This window comes from Pongo abelii, chromosome X, assembly GCF_028885655.2.
Source record: "Pongo abelii isolate AG06213 chromosome X, NHGRI_mPonAbe1-v2.0_pri, whole genome shotgun sequence".
In the NCBI taxonomy this organism is placed as follows: domain Eukaryota; kingdom Metazoa; phylum Chordata; class Mammalia; order Primates; family Hominidae; genus Pongo; species Pongo abelii.
Window position 1 is genome coordinate 137,806,885 of NC_072008.2, and position 14,208 is coordinate 137,821,092.

A 14,208-nucleotide genomic window follows, 5' to 3' on the forward strand; every position below is an offset into this window, starting at 1 on the left:
AAGTATCTTAATTTTGATACCTGCCTTACCTAATCATTACTATGCTGACTATATATGTATATACTAACATTGGAACAGGCACTACGTGCTTATGCCTCAGAACATTAGGGTTTCTTTTGTTTATATTTTTCAAAACTTATACCAAAATTTTATCTTAAAATTTTATGTAAAATCTATAAAGTTGAAACGCATACTCACTCTAACACTGACCGTGATTATGCATGATATGCATAATGCATATATATGTATATGCATTAGATAGATAGGTCCAAGTTACCTAGTTACAGGCCTAGAGGGAAAAGAAAATGATTGCACCTATTATATATATATTTACTTCTCTTTATTTATTTATTTTTATTCAACCTCTGGGAGCATGGACTATCCTTCTCTTTAAAGATAATTGAATGCAAACTGGATATAGTTTTGCACAAAGTCTTCAACACTACCTTATACCATTTGCATACATGAATAACAATGTATATTTGAGTGCTTGAATTTTTTTTGTATCTTACTCTAGAAGACCTTTCTATTTCAAGAAATTACAAAAGTTACACCCACTGCTGGCACCATTTAGATTTTAAGAAATTATAAAGTAGAAAGTAAATGGTACTTCAATTACAACAAGAAATAGCCACTTAAAAATATCCTTGCCATACATTCTTATATCTTCACTTTACACAAATAATATATACTTTAAAAAATGTTCAAATTCTCTTGTACTTTGAATGCTAAAACAAGTTTTCCTCATTTGTAACTTGAATGCTTTTCAAATCTCATTAAGTATTCTTTAGAATAATGACAGGTTTTAAAATCTTGCCACATGTTTTTGCACTTCTAGAAATAATCATGCTTCTTTACAATGTACCTGCTATAACAGCCATGTATGGAGAAGTGAAGCAAGGTCACAGGTAATGCCACCTCCAGCAGACAAGAACTTTTAAAATGTGGGTTCATCTTCAATCCTCTTCACTCGGTTTTGGTTCTCATCTGTTTGTGCGTGGTCAGCTCTCCTAGCAAAAGTGCTAACCCTTCTTGGTTTGGCAGGCTGATTCCATTTCTCTTCAAGGTCCTCCTAGCTGCAAGCAATTTGGTTGCACCTGGGACCCCCAGCAAGCACGTGGCATCCTTTTATAAGCAACCTGGTATTGTCTGGTTCTCTGCAGTGACTCCGCTACCACAAAGGTCCTAGGCCCCAGAGCCTGAAGGCACCACGTGTCAGCCTTTCCCAGACTCTCAGGGGCGGGGAGAGAGATGAATACCCACAGGCCCAGTACTTCGTTGGTTGGTGGCTTCCTCCAGTCCCGCCCATACTGGGAGAATACCAAGACTCCACCCTATAACTTCCTGGGCCTGGACTTCCTGCCAGAGGCCGACTTAGTCTTCCCTCCCCATGGGCCAGTTCCTACACCTGAACCTCACTCTGTCCAGAGCTTCAGGTAGGCCTCAGGAGGTGGAACTAAGATCCAGCTCATGGTCCGAGCCTGCTCAGCCTCTAACACAATGGAACTTTCCAATATAAGTCCTCTAAGGGATGGGGCTTTTTCCAGAAATTTCCTCACGATGGCAGTGTTGCTCCTGGAATTCTATCCGATACTGCCCCAAGCCCTCTTCTCCCGCCCTTCCGGTGTGAAAAAAAAATGTGACCAACAGATTAAGGCACCAGGAAATATGGCTGACTTGAGAAACTTGCTCACACTATTGTGATTTTGCTTTTGGTTTTTCATCTGAAATCAAACTGGCGCCTAAACCTACACTCTCATCAGGGGTCTTTTCAGTTCAAGAACTCAATTTCCACTTACCTAGTCTTCACAGTTCTGCTTTTTCTTCACCTAGCTTTTTCTCATGGTACTAAATTGTCTTGGTGTATCAGGGGTCAAACCTCAGGGATCCAGGCCTAGAGGGAAAAGCAAATGGTTGCATCTAAGGGCTTGGAGAAGAGCAAATCCAGGCACCTGTACATGTTGTTCTTGCCTGACTCACTTCCCAGGTTTTCCGGGAGTCCTACTCCATTTCTGGCCTGGGCACTAGGCCTGTGTGTTGAGGGAGAAGCAGTTGTCTGGAACCCTAAGGTAAGTGTCTAGATGGTTCTCAAGACTGCGTGCTATACAATGCCCATTTGGAGGGATACACAAACTCAAATATGTATAAATTCCAGTCAGAGGAGACTGATACAGTCTCATAGTCAAAATAATTTAAGATCGGAACACAGGCATGTTCCTATGTTATTATATGACTGTCAATGGTTTCCTGTGACTTTAGTGTGTATGTGCTTATCACTTAGGGGTCAATCTTATGGTATTTTATCTTAAGTAATTAAGACATGGTGCTTGCAAAGGATTTGCAAAGGATTCAGAAAAGAACCATGTGCTGACCAAGAGTAAAGCACTGTCATAAACAGTACCTATTAGTAATACTGATAAACATCTGGATTATGTTTTGTGAACTAAAAAGTGTCTGAGACAGGTCTCAATAGTTTTAGAAATTTATTTTGCCAGTTTAAGCACACGCATGCCTGGGAGATAGGTCCGTGCCTTTCTTCAAAGATGATTTTGAGGGCTTCAATATTTAAAGGGCAAAGGGCAGATACTGGGGAAAGGGGAAGAAATTTTGAAAAGATGTGGGTAGATAAGAGGCAAAGGGTAGCATTCTTTTGAGTCTTTGATCAGCCCTTCATAGGTGAGATGAGGGTAGAGGAATAGTCACGTACACATTCATCTAGCTCAGTGAATCTGCATTTTTTACATAGGATAAAATAAACACAGGGCAGAGGAAGCAATCAGACACGCATTTGTCTCAAGTGAGCAGAGGGAAGACTTTGAGTTCTGTCTTTTGTTCCATAGCTGTGAGGATAGGCCAAAATTTACATTGTCAGGGTGAAATTCAACAGAACTGTTTCAGGGTAAAAATCTTGGGGCTCACAAGGAATTTCCTAGTGGGCAAATTGTGAGGGAGATATGTAGCTTTTTGTTTTTGCTTTGTTCGATCATTGTAGCCATCTTATTTAGGAATAAAATGGGAGGCAGGTTTGCCTGACACAGTTCCCAGCTTGACGTTTCCCTTTGGCTTAGTGATTTTAGGGTCCTGAGATTTATTTTCCTTTCACAGTTTCAACATACACATGCAAACTCATACACTCATGCACTCATTTCAATATATACACATAAATATTTATATTTTGTGTCATACCCAATAGTAAGTTTACATTAAAATGAGGTTTATTTGTATGTTATGGTTTGGAGTATATTTTCACTTCTGTTTCCTGGGCAGTTTGTCATTATCATGAAAAATTTGCAAGACTTGAATTTTTAGTAAATGAAACATTGACCAAGAGCTTCTTGATTGCTACATTCAATAACAATATGGTCTCTGAAGACATGTTCACTTCATAAAACACTTATTTAACAACTGGAAATTTAATTCCTATGATGTCTCCTCTCAGGTATCATGATTTGAAGAGCTTCTAATCTTTATTATGCTAACATGTATATACTCTAAAACAAATATTGAATCACAAGTATAACATGCGTGCATCAGAAAATATAGGATATTCCTTCCTTCTCAAAATTTTAACCTACAATTAAATCTAAAATTTCATCTTATTTTATTTATTATTATATTTTTAGAGACTGGGTCTGGCAAGTCTATGCAATCATGGCTCACTGTAGCCTTGACCTCCAGGCTCAAGCAATCTTTCCACCTCAGCCTCTGGAGTAGCTAGGACCACAGGCACACACCACCGCACCCAGCTAATTTTTTCTTTTTTCTATTTTTTTGTAGAGAAGGGGTCTCCCTATGTTGCCCAGACTGATCTCTAACTTGTAGGCTCAAGCGATCTTCCCAATTCAGCCTCCCAAAGTGCTGGGATTATAGGCATGAGCCACTGCACCTGGCCTAATCTTATTTTATTCCTAAAAAAAATTAACAACAGATTGCATTACTGTATAAATAAAGTCTGTGTCCTCATCTCTTTAGCACTGTGACTGTGACCCAAACACGTACTCTATCAAAGGTTCAAGGTGAATGCATTGACATATTTTTATATTCATCTATAATCTTTTCTTAATGTTTCCCTTTAAATTTATTTATTTCCTAAAAATTAGGTTTTGCAAATTTTTCATAATGACAAATTGCCAAGGAAACAGAAGTGAAAATATGATCCAAAATATGAATAAATCTCATATGAATGTAAACTTATTATTATATATGAAGCTAAATATCAAAGTTTCTATGTGTATACATATATACATGTACACATATACATACATATACAAACACACATGAATATACGGACAAAGAGAGTGAAATTTAAGTGCATTGTTACTATAATAATCATAATTACAAATATACACTTTTTAGGGAGGCTGAGGCCTAAAATCGTTTGAACCTGAAGTTTGAACCTAGAATCGTTTGAACCTGGGAGGCAGAGGTTGCAGTGAGCCAAGATCGCACCACTGCACGCTAGCCCTGGAGACAGAGTGAGACGCCGTCTCAAAAAATATATATACTTTTTAAACATAAGTACACATATAGATGGATATGGAGTCATGCCTCATTTAATGACAGGGATACATTCTGAGAAGTGCATTGTTAGGTGATTTCATCATTGTGCAAACATCATAGTGTACTTACACAAATCTAGATAGTATAGCCTACTACACTCCTAGGCTGCATAATATAGCCCATTGCTCCTAGGCTACAAAGTGGTATAGCATGTTGTTATACTGAATACTGTAGGCAATGGTAACAATGGTAAGTATTTGTGTATCTAAACATAGAAAAGGTACAATAAAAATATGATATTATAATATTATGGCATAACCATCATATATGCAGTCAGTCATTGACCTAAAGATCGTTATACGGGGCATGACTGTATACTAATGTGTAGTTTATCTATCTTTAAACATAATTGAATGAATACCGAAGGTAGTTTTGAACAGAAACATCATCATTATCTCATACAATTTCCATGTTCCCATATACATATATGTACTTGCAGAACTTGAAATCTTTTTATTCTACCCTGGAAAGAGCCTTATTATCCAGAAAATTTAAAAAGCAATAGTTGCTTTTTACCTGCACATTGCACACATGTACCATAAAACCTAAAGTATAATAATAATAATAATAATAATAAAAAAAAGAAAAAAAAAAAAAAAAAAAGAAAACCTGTCAAAAAAAAAAAAAAAAAAAAAAAAAAAAGCAATAGTTGCTGTTGGCAAACTGTTCAGATATTGAGAAATCATGAAGCCAAAAATAAATGATAGTTCAATCCCAGCGAGAATAAAGACTTTTAAAATGTCATTCTCCCAGACTGGGCAACATGGTGAAACCTGTCTCTACAAAAAAATACAAAAATTATCCTGGCAAGGTGGAGTGTGTTTGTAGTCCCAGCTACTTGAGAAACTGAGGTGGGAGGATCACCTGAGCCCAGGGAGGTGGAGACTTCACTGAGCCAAGATCGTGCCATGGCACTCCAGCCAAGGTGACAGAGTGGGACTCTGTCTCCAAAATAAATAAAAGAGGCCAGGCACGGTGGCTCACGCTTGTAATCCCAGCAATTTGGAAGGCCGAGGCGGGCGGATCACGAGGTCAGGAGTTGAAGACCAGCCTCACCAACATGGTGAAACCCCGTCTCTACTAAAAATTCAAAAATTAGCTGGACATGGTGGCACATGCCTGAAATCCCAGCTACTCAGAAGGCTGAGGCAGGAGAATCGCTTGAACCCGGGAGGCAGAGGTTGCAGTGAGCCAAGATCGCGCCATTGCACTCCAGCCTGGGTGACAGAGCAAGACTCCATCTCAAAAATAAATAATAAATAAATAAATAAATAAACAAAATGTCATTCTCATCTCTTATGTACATATAATAATATTAAAAATCATATTCAAATTCCTTTGTACCTTCAGTGTTCAGATACATTTTCTGTACATATTGTAGCTAGAGTACTTTCCAAACTTCATTAAATATTCTTTGAAATACTGATTATATTTTAGAGAGTAGCCTCTTACTTTTGGGATTTCACAAATCAGATGTATTTCTAAATAATGTGTTCAGGTACAACATCCATTTTTAAAGAAGCGTAGCAAAATCATAGGTAATGCCACCTCAAGAGGACAAGGACTTGCAAAATATGGTTGTATTTTCAACCATATTTCACAGATATATGTTGTATACATTCAGAGATATAGATTCCTTAGGACTCTCTCATGTGTTCAACACAGCAAGTTTTCACCAATAATTTCTTTTGCACTTTTTTTTTTTTTTTTTTTTGAGACAGAGTCTCACTCTGTTGCCCAGGCTGGAGTGCAATGGCGCGATGTCAGCTCACTGCAACCTCCGCTTCCCAGGTTCAAGTGATTCTCCTGCCTCAGTCTCCCGAGTAGCTGGGATTACAGGCATGTGCCACCACGTCTGGCTAATTTTTGTATTTTTAGTAGAGAAAGGGTTTTGTCATGTTGGCCAGGCTGGCCTCAAACCCCTGACCTCAGGTGATCCGCCCACCTTGGCCTCCCAAAGTGCTAGGATTACAGGCATGAGCCACTGCACACGGCCTTCTGCACATATTTATTCTGGATTTGTTATTGAATTACAAAGATAATAGAAGCATTGTGAAAAATTTCATAGAGTGCACGAATCAATGAAAGACCTAAGGAAATACTTTATCCCAAATCAACCTATCCCAAGGGAACCACTATTAGCAGCTTAATGGGTACATGTATTCAAATGTTGTAAACAAGGTGTACAACCACTCATGAGAGCTGATATTATTTAACTAAATAAATATATCCTACTGCACATCAATAAACTCCCCTATTTGCTGACAAGATGCTTGGAGCATACATACATTCATCCAGGGAGGAATATACCATTTATTTTCTTCAATTACATTCTAGTTAAAATGTAGGTGGAGTTTTGTGTCATTGTTTCTTCATTCAACATTGAATAATGGATACTGAATAGCATATCTCTTCATGATAGTACTTTATTTTTAATCTCATATGATTGCTTTGTTGTTAAGTTCTTAAGGATAATAGATGCATCTGGCAAAGAAATGATAAATGAGTAATCGTAAAACAGGAAAGAGAGGATACTCTCAATCACACAAACTCAATTGATATTTCAATCTAGTACATTCCACCTTTTCTTCTATATACACGTTTGCATGGGAGTGTACAGGGGTTTTTTTGGTATGAATTTAAATGGACATGATCTATATATGGAATTCTCTTTTTAATTTATTTTTCTTTTTTATGCTTTACTCAGGTCTTTTATAGCGAGGCCACTTACAATGCCATTAAGCATGCCAAAGAAGACCGGATTTTATGTTAAGTGATTATTTGCGAAAAGCTTTTCTTTCCATGACCATTAAAAGTAGGACATTGAATCATTTCAATGTGTATACAGAAGTGTGCCTATTCTTATGGAAAATAGAATCTGAAATAAAACAATATTGTATAACTTGTACCTTTATTAAATGTATACTAGGACCTTTTTTGGATTTTCTGTAAATTTCAGAAGCAACCCTTGCTCGTTTTCAACATTTCAATTTTTAAGACATAAATAGTTAAAACCTGTAGACTCTAACTTGTATTTTCGAGATATAAACTATACTAGTGTTTGATTAGAAGCCTTCCATAAACTGTACTTAGTACATATTCACCCTCTAGAATCCGTATATGTTTATGGTTCTGTGTAACAGTAGAGAAAAACAGTCTTTCATAAGAGTAATCTTCATGATTTTGTTTTAGACATTAGTTTCTTAGGGATACCAAAAGCATAGCCAACCAAAGAAAAAACTCGACAAACCAGATTTCATCAAGTTTTAAAAAAGTTGTTTCACAAATGATACCATCAAAAAAGAAAGAAAAAAACTCACAGAATGGGAGATAATGTTTGCCAATCATATATTTGGTAAAGGACTTGTATCCAGAATATAAAAAACTCTTACCACTCAGTCATAAAAAGATAACTGTTTTAAAAATGGGCAGATGATCTGAATAGATATTTATCCAAAGAAGATATGTATATGGCTAACAGCATGTGAAAAGATGGTCAACCTCATTAGCTATTAGAGAAATGGAAATGAAAAACACAGTGAGGTACTACTTCACAGCCCCTAGGTTGTCTATATTTTAAAAAGACAGATAATAACAAGTGTCGGTAAGGATGTGGGTAAGCTGCAAGCTTCATATATGGCTTGTGGAAATATCACATGGTACAGTCACTTTAGAAGTAGTCTGGCAGTTCCCCAAAAGTTTGAAGATTCTATCATCATATGACTAATCAATTCCAAACCTATTTAGCTACACAAGAGAAATGAAAACATGTTCACACAAAAAGTAGAAACAACCTAAATGTCCATCAACTGATGAATATATATATAAAATGTGGCATATCCATACAATGGACTATTATTCAAACATATTGAAGAATGAATTATTGATACATTGTACAACATGAAAAATCCCTCAAAACATGCTAAGTGAAAAAAGCCAGACACAAAAGACTATATCTTGTAGGATTACAATTATACGTAGTTTCCAGAATAGGCAAATCCATAGACACAGAAAGTAGATTAGTGTTTGCCAGGGACTAGAGAAAGCTGAGAATGAGAACTAACTGCTAGTAGGCATATTTCTTTTTGGAGTGATGAAAATATTCTAAAATTGATTATGGTAATGATTGCACAATTCTGTGAATATATTGAGAACCACCACATTGTACATTTTAAATTGGTGGAATTTATAGTGTGTGAATTCTATCTCAATAAAGCTGTTTTTAAAAGTTTCAAAAATTAACAGGTTAATTCACATTTATAAAATTAATAAGAAAAAGCATATAATCATCTGAAATTGTGTAGAAAAAGTATTTGACAAATATAAACACCAATCCTGATTTTAAAAAACTCTCACCAAACTGGAAATTGAAGAAAATATATCTTCAATATGGTAAAAATATACAACTAATGTCATACTTAACACTGAGAAAGTCAACACTGTTTTTAAGATCTAGAGCAACGTGAGGAATTCGTCTCTCACCTCTTCTATTCAACGTCATACCAGATTTTCTAAGAAGTGCAATTAGGCAAAAAACAAAACAAAACAAAACAAAACAAAAAACCACCAAGAAAAGAAAGAAGGAAAGAAAGGAAAAGATTAAAGTTTGGAAAGAAAGAAGTAAAAGTGCTTTCACAGATGACAGTATTGTTTACATAGAATGATTCTACAAAACACTTCTAAAGCTGCTAAAGTCCATATCTTACAGACAAGGTATGATTGGTCTTGCTTTTGTATCTATTCAAAAAAACTGTGTCTTTTATGTGGAATGTTTAACCATTAACAGCTAATGTATTTATTGATAGGTTTGAATTTCGGGCTACAATTTTATAGGTTACATTGTCCTCATTAATTTGTATTCTTCCATTTCCCCTTTCCTTCCTTTCAAGTATTAGAACACTTTATCTTTTAGAATTCTATTATAATATGTCTGTTGGCCTTTTGGCTATACCACTTTGTGTTATTTTTTAGTGGTTATTCTTGTGATTGCAATATGCATCCTTAACTTTTTATAATCTTCTCAGAGTTGATATTTTACCGCCTCATACAAAATGTAAAATCCTCATAACAATATACATACTTTTACTATTCCTCAGTGTCCTTTATACTATTATTGTCATATGTAATTTATCTACATACATTATAAACACCACAAAATGATGTTAGAACTTTTGCTTTAAGCATTCAAGTATATTTTAAAGGAACTAAGTGAAATTTTTTTTTGTACATACTCAGACACTGAAAATTTCTGATGTTCTTTACTCTGGAACATGTTCTGGCTCTGGAAGATCTGTATTTTCCTCTGATGTAGTTTTCTTCAACCTGAAGAATGTCCTATAGCATTTGTTTTATTGTATGCCTACCAGTGACAAAGAATCTTAGTTGTCTTTGTCTGAAAACATTTATTTCACCTTCATCTGTAGATATTTTCAAGGATGGAGAACTCTGGGTTGATTTTTTTTTCCCATCAGCACTTTCAAGAGGACGTGACACTGTCTTGTAGCCTCCATAGTCACTGATGAGAAAGCCATAGCTTTTAAAATAAAACATGTGATATATGACAGCTGCAGCATTTCAATTCTGTGGGGGAAATGACTGAGTTTTCAATGCGTGGTCTTGGGATTACTGGGCATCCGTGCGTGCAAATGAAACTTTACTTCTCCCTCACACTGTACACAAAACTCAATTCCATAGTCTCTTTTCAGGGTACTCATGGTGAGGAAATTCATTATAAACCTGCACTTGTGCTATGGAAAGCCCAGGAGAGGAGGGAGGGCTTTGATGGATTTGAGAGGTGAGAATGAATGTCTAAGCCAGGGGTTGGCAAGCTAACTCACAGAACCGATGTGGCCAGTGACTTGCATTTGTAAGGCCTGAAAGCTAAGAGTGATTTTTATATTTTTAAAGCTTTGCTTGAAAAAATGGAAGCTATGTGACTGAGGCCACCTGTGGCTCGCATAGCTTAAATGATTCACCATCAGGCCTTTTACAGAAAGAGTCTGCTATTCCCTGCCTCTAGGACCAAAGATACCTTGACCCATAGTGTCTCCTATGTAGGGACAGGACATGTTCTAGAAACCCCACTGTGGTCTAATGTGCACGTCCTCTTCATAAGGATGGCTTCACTGACATAAACATAAGCCGGACCAGATTAGCATTTCATGTCAGGCCAGGCCCCAGAAGCAGAGTAGAGTGAGATCCAGACACAAGTTCTAACCTTATCTGCGATATGGCCTTACAGGAAACCAGTGGAAATCATTCCTCAGTGAAAGGCAGAGGCCTAGGAAATAGGGTTGGAGCCGGGGTACGTGGGTGGGCACGAAGGTTCACCCTTTCTGGAGGACCTCCCAGACCACAGAATCAAGGGGGCACCTCCTGGACATCTTCTCACTACTGTGTATCTTCCAGTCTTGATTTCTTAAAAGACAGTAAGGTGAGGGGATAAAGGATCAGGTGTGTGTCTAGTAGTTGGTGACACTTAAAGATGGCATCAGGACTAGTGACAGGATGAAACCAAAGGTGTGTGCTTTGGCGATCATATGGACGTTGAAAAAGAGTGATCTGTAGGTGAAAGGGGTCTTGGTAGCAGTCAGGGATCAAGTGAAGATGGGGTGAGCGAGGGTCAGGTGTGTCCACAACGCAGGATTTTTGCAATTATTCTGAGTGTTAGGATCATAGTTAGGGACGGGATGGATTGGGAATTTTGTGAGGGTTGAAGATGTCTGTTTTTCATTTCCTTGATAATAGGAAGCACTGATTTTACATAGGGTAAGGGATTAGGTTGGAATCAGGGATAGAGGTCAAGTTAGGGGTGGAAGGAGAGGTGGAAGCAAATGTGAAGATAAGGGTTGTGCCGAGAAGGAATACATATTGCTTCAGATAAGCAGTGCATAGTAGGATGGATTGGGGTCAGGAACAAAGTGGGGGCTGCTATTCTGAAATATAGAGAGATTACACATGGCATCTCTGAGTCAAAAGGCGGGAGGAACCTGTAGGCCAGTGGTGGTGACTGTGAGCCCTCTGAAAGTGTCTTTGCTGTTTGTGGCCCCTGAAGGTGTCAGTCGGCTGTGTGTGCCCTGAATGCCTCCCTGCCTGAGCAGGAGGGGAGTGAAGGCTTTATGATCAGGAAGGGTCAGGGCCGGCCATTTGGGTCCCAGGCAAGGGAGGAGCTGGGCTGGCTGCGGTCCCTTCGGCAGCCCCGTTCTGAAGGGACAGCTGAACCCACAGGGTGGAGTAGAAGGTGGCAGCTATGGAGAGGGGAGCAGGTAGGGTCCCCGGGCCTTACTCCAGAGGGCGAGAAGGAAAGCATGAAGGGCTCGGTCTGGCCTAGGAGGTAGCCCAGGCTGCCTGGCAGAAGAGACTCCGGGGGCTCCAGTCCAGGCCCTGATGGCCGAGAAAACGTGAGGGGCCCAACAGGGCTCTCTCAGGGAAGGGGCCGCCCCTGTCCTCTTCATGCCAAGACGGCCTAAACTCCACCAAGAAGTTCCCGTGGTTGCAGTTCCCCCAGCCGGAGCCACCCGCAACGGGAGCAGGCCTCTCTGGCCACCCTTTCCTCACCCTCCAGCTGTGGCCCTTACATTGTGTGTGTCCCAAAACCCACTGCGGATCTCATGGCAGCTGTGGGAAAATGCACCAGAATTGCTGATACAGAGGATTCTAGGAATTTTGCTTTCTCAGAACCTCCCCTCCCCTCGCCTTGCCGAGCCCCGGGTTGGGAGCCCCTGCTCCCCACATCTCTCAGGTTCTGCGTTGTGTGTCATACATCCCATTGGCCACTAGATGGCAAAAGAGACCTTGGCAGGACGTCTCACCTCTTCAGGGCTGAGGGCAACGTTTTCCCAGGTCCAGTTTTTCCTGTTCCCATGGGTGAAATTAGAGCTCAGGACCAACCAGCGCCCCCATACCTCTCACACACATCTTTGAGGGAATGAAGGCTAAAAACCACGTTCTGCTGCCTCCTGGGATACTCCTCCCCTTACCTCCCTCTCCCCTCTCAGATCCCACAGCGTGAATGTTCATCTCCACAAACAACGTGGGTAGGATAGACACTGGGGATGGCGCTGTCTTTGGCTGTTCCCGTGTTCCTTGTACCTGCTGCCTCCCTCGGCTCAGCACAATTGACGCCAACAACTAACAATACTGTAGGCTTGTCTGAGGACTGGGATCCCGTCTTAGTGGCTGTGTGACTTTGAGCTAGTTAATTAACCTCTCTGTGCTCGGGTTTTCTCGCGTATGCAATGAAGATTGTAATCGTGTACCTATGTCATAAAGTTACTGTGAGGCTGAAATAAAGGAACATTTCTAAAACACTTATGAAAATGCTTGGCACATAACTGCACATCCAATATGTGTTAGCTATTCTAATTGCCATCTTGCCCTGCAGAGTAAGGCCTCAGTCATTATTTGTTTTTCTTGGCATTTCCTATCTTGAGGTCCTAGGTTTCGACTATGGACTCAGTCTCTGGCGTCATCAACTATGTCTGGCAGTTGAGAACTGCTTTTTAAAAACTAATTAATTTTTTAAATTTACGGATAAAACATTGTATGTATTTATTAGGTACAGCATGTTGTTTTGAAAACGCATACATTGTGAAATGCTTAAATAGAACTAATTAATATATACCTTATCTCACATACTTATGATTTTTTAAAATGAGAATACTTAAAATCTACTCTCAACGATTTTAAAGAATGTAATACATTGTTACTAACTGTAATTACCATGTTGTACAATAGATCTCTTGAACTTATTTTCTCCTGTTAAATTGAAAGTTTGCATCCTTTGACTAGCATCTCCCCAACTCCCTCACCCTCACCCATAGTAACCACCTTTCTACTCTGCTTCTATGAATACAACTTTTTTTGCTGCACGTTTGAGTGAGATCATGTGGTATTTGTCTTCTGCGTCTGGCTCATTTAACTTAGTATAATTGTCCAGGTTCATCCATGTTATCACAAATGACAGGATTTCCTTCTTTTTAAAGGTGGAATTCCATTGTGTGTGTACGCCATATTTTCTTTACACATTTAGCCTTTGATGGAAACTTAAGTTGATTCCATATCTTGGCTATTGTGAATAATGGTGCTATGTACATGTGAGTGCAGATACCTCTTTGACATACTGATTTCATTTCCTTTGATATATACCTAGAAGCATGATTGTTGAATTATATGGTAATTCTAATTTTACCTTTTTGAGAAACAGCCATATAATTTTCTGTAATGGATGTACTAATTTACATTCCCACAAATAGTGTGCAAAGGTTCCTTTTTCTCCATCTCCTCACCAACACTTATGACTTTTTGATAATAGCTATCCTAACAAGTGTGAGGTGATGTCTCATTATGGTTTTAATTTGTATTTCCCTGATGATTAATTATGTTGAGCATCTTTTCATATACTTGTTGACCATTTGTACATCTTTTAAGAAATGTTTCCAGGCACGGTGGCTGACGCCTATAGTCCTAGCACTTTGGGAAGCCGAGGCAGACGTATTGCCTGAGCTCAGGAGTTCAAGACTAGCCTGGGCAACATGGTGAAAACCCGTCTCTACTAAAACACAAAAAATTAGTTGGGCATGGCAGTGTGCGCCTGTAGCCCCAGCTACTCGGGAGGCTGAGACAGGAGAATTGCTTGAACCTGGGAGG

The 14,208-nt window shown here is 38.8% G+C and overlaps 1 protein-coding gene and 1 long non-coding RNA gene across 4 annotated transcripts in view; one reads left to right on the forward strand and one right to left on the reverse strand.

Moving 5' to 3' along the window:
• The window catches only part of LOC100938331 (MAPK regulated corepressor interacting protein 2-like), a 136,009-nt gene extending 134,542 nt beyond the window's left edge, over nucleotides 1-1,467 (reverse strand). The window contains exon 1 of one of the 3 annotated variants that reach the window (XR_010139054.1): nucleotides 866-1,458. The gene's annotated coding sequence lies outside the window, so the exon portion shown is untranslated. Of the gene's footprint in view, nucleotides 1-865 lie in introns of all 3 variants that reach the window. The other 2 variants (XR_002913214.3, XM_063721405.1) reach the window with 2 other exon arrangements.
• LOC112130762 (uncharacterized) lies at nucleotides 1,349-8,770 on the forward strand. Its single transcript, XR_002912964.3, has 3 exons — nucleotides 1,349-1,436; nucleotides 1,988-2,069; nucleotides 7,268-8,770. It is a non-coding gene; the product is annotated as an uncharacterized LOC112130762 (long non-coding RNA).
• The last annotated feature ends 5,438 nt before the right edge of the window (nucleotides 8,771-14,208 follow it).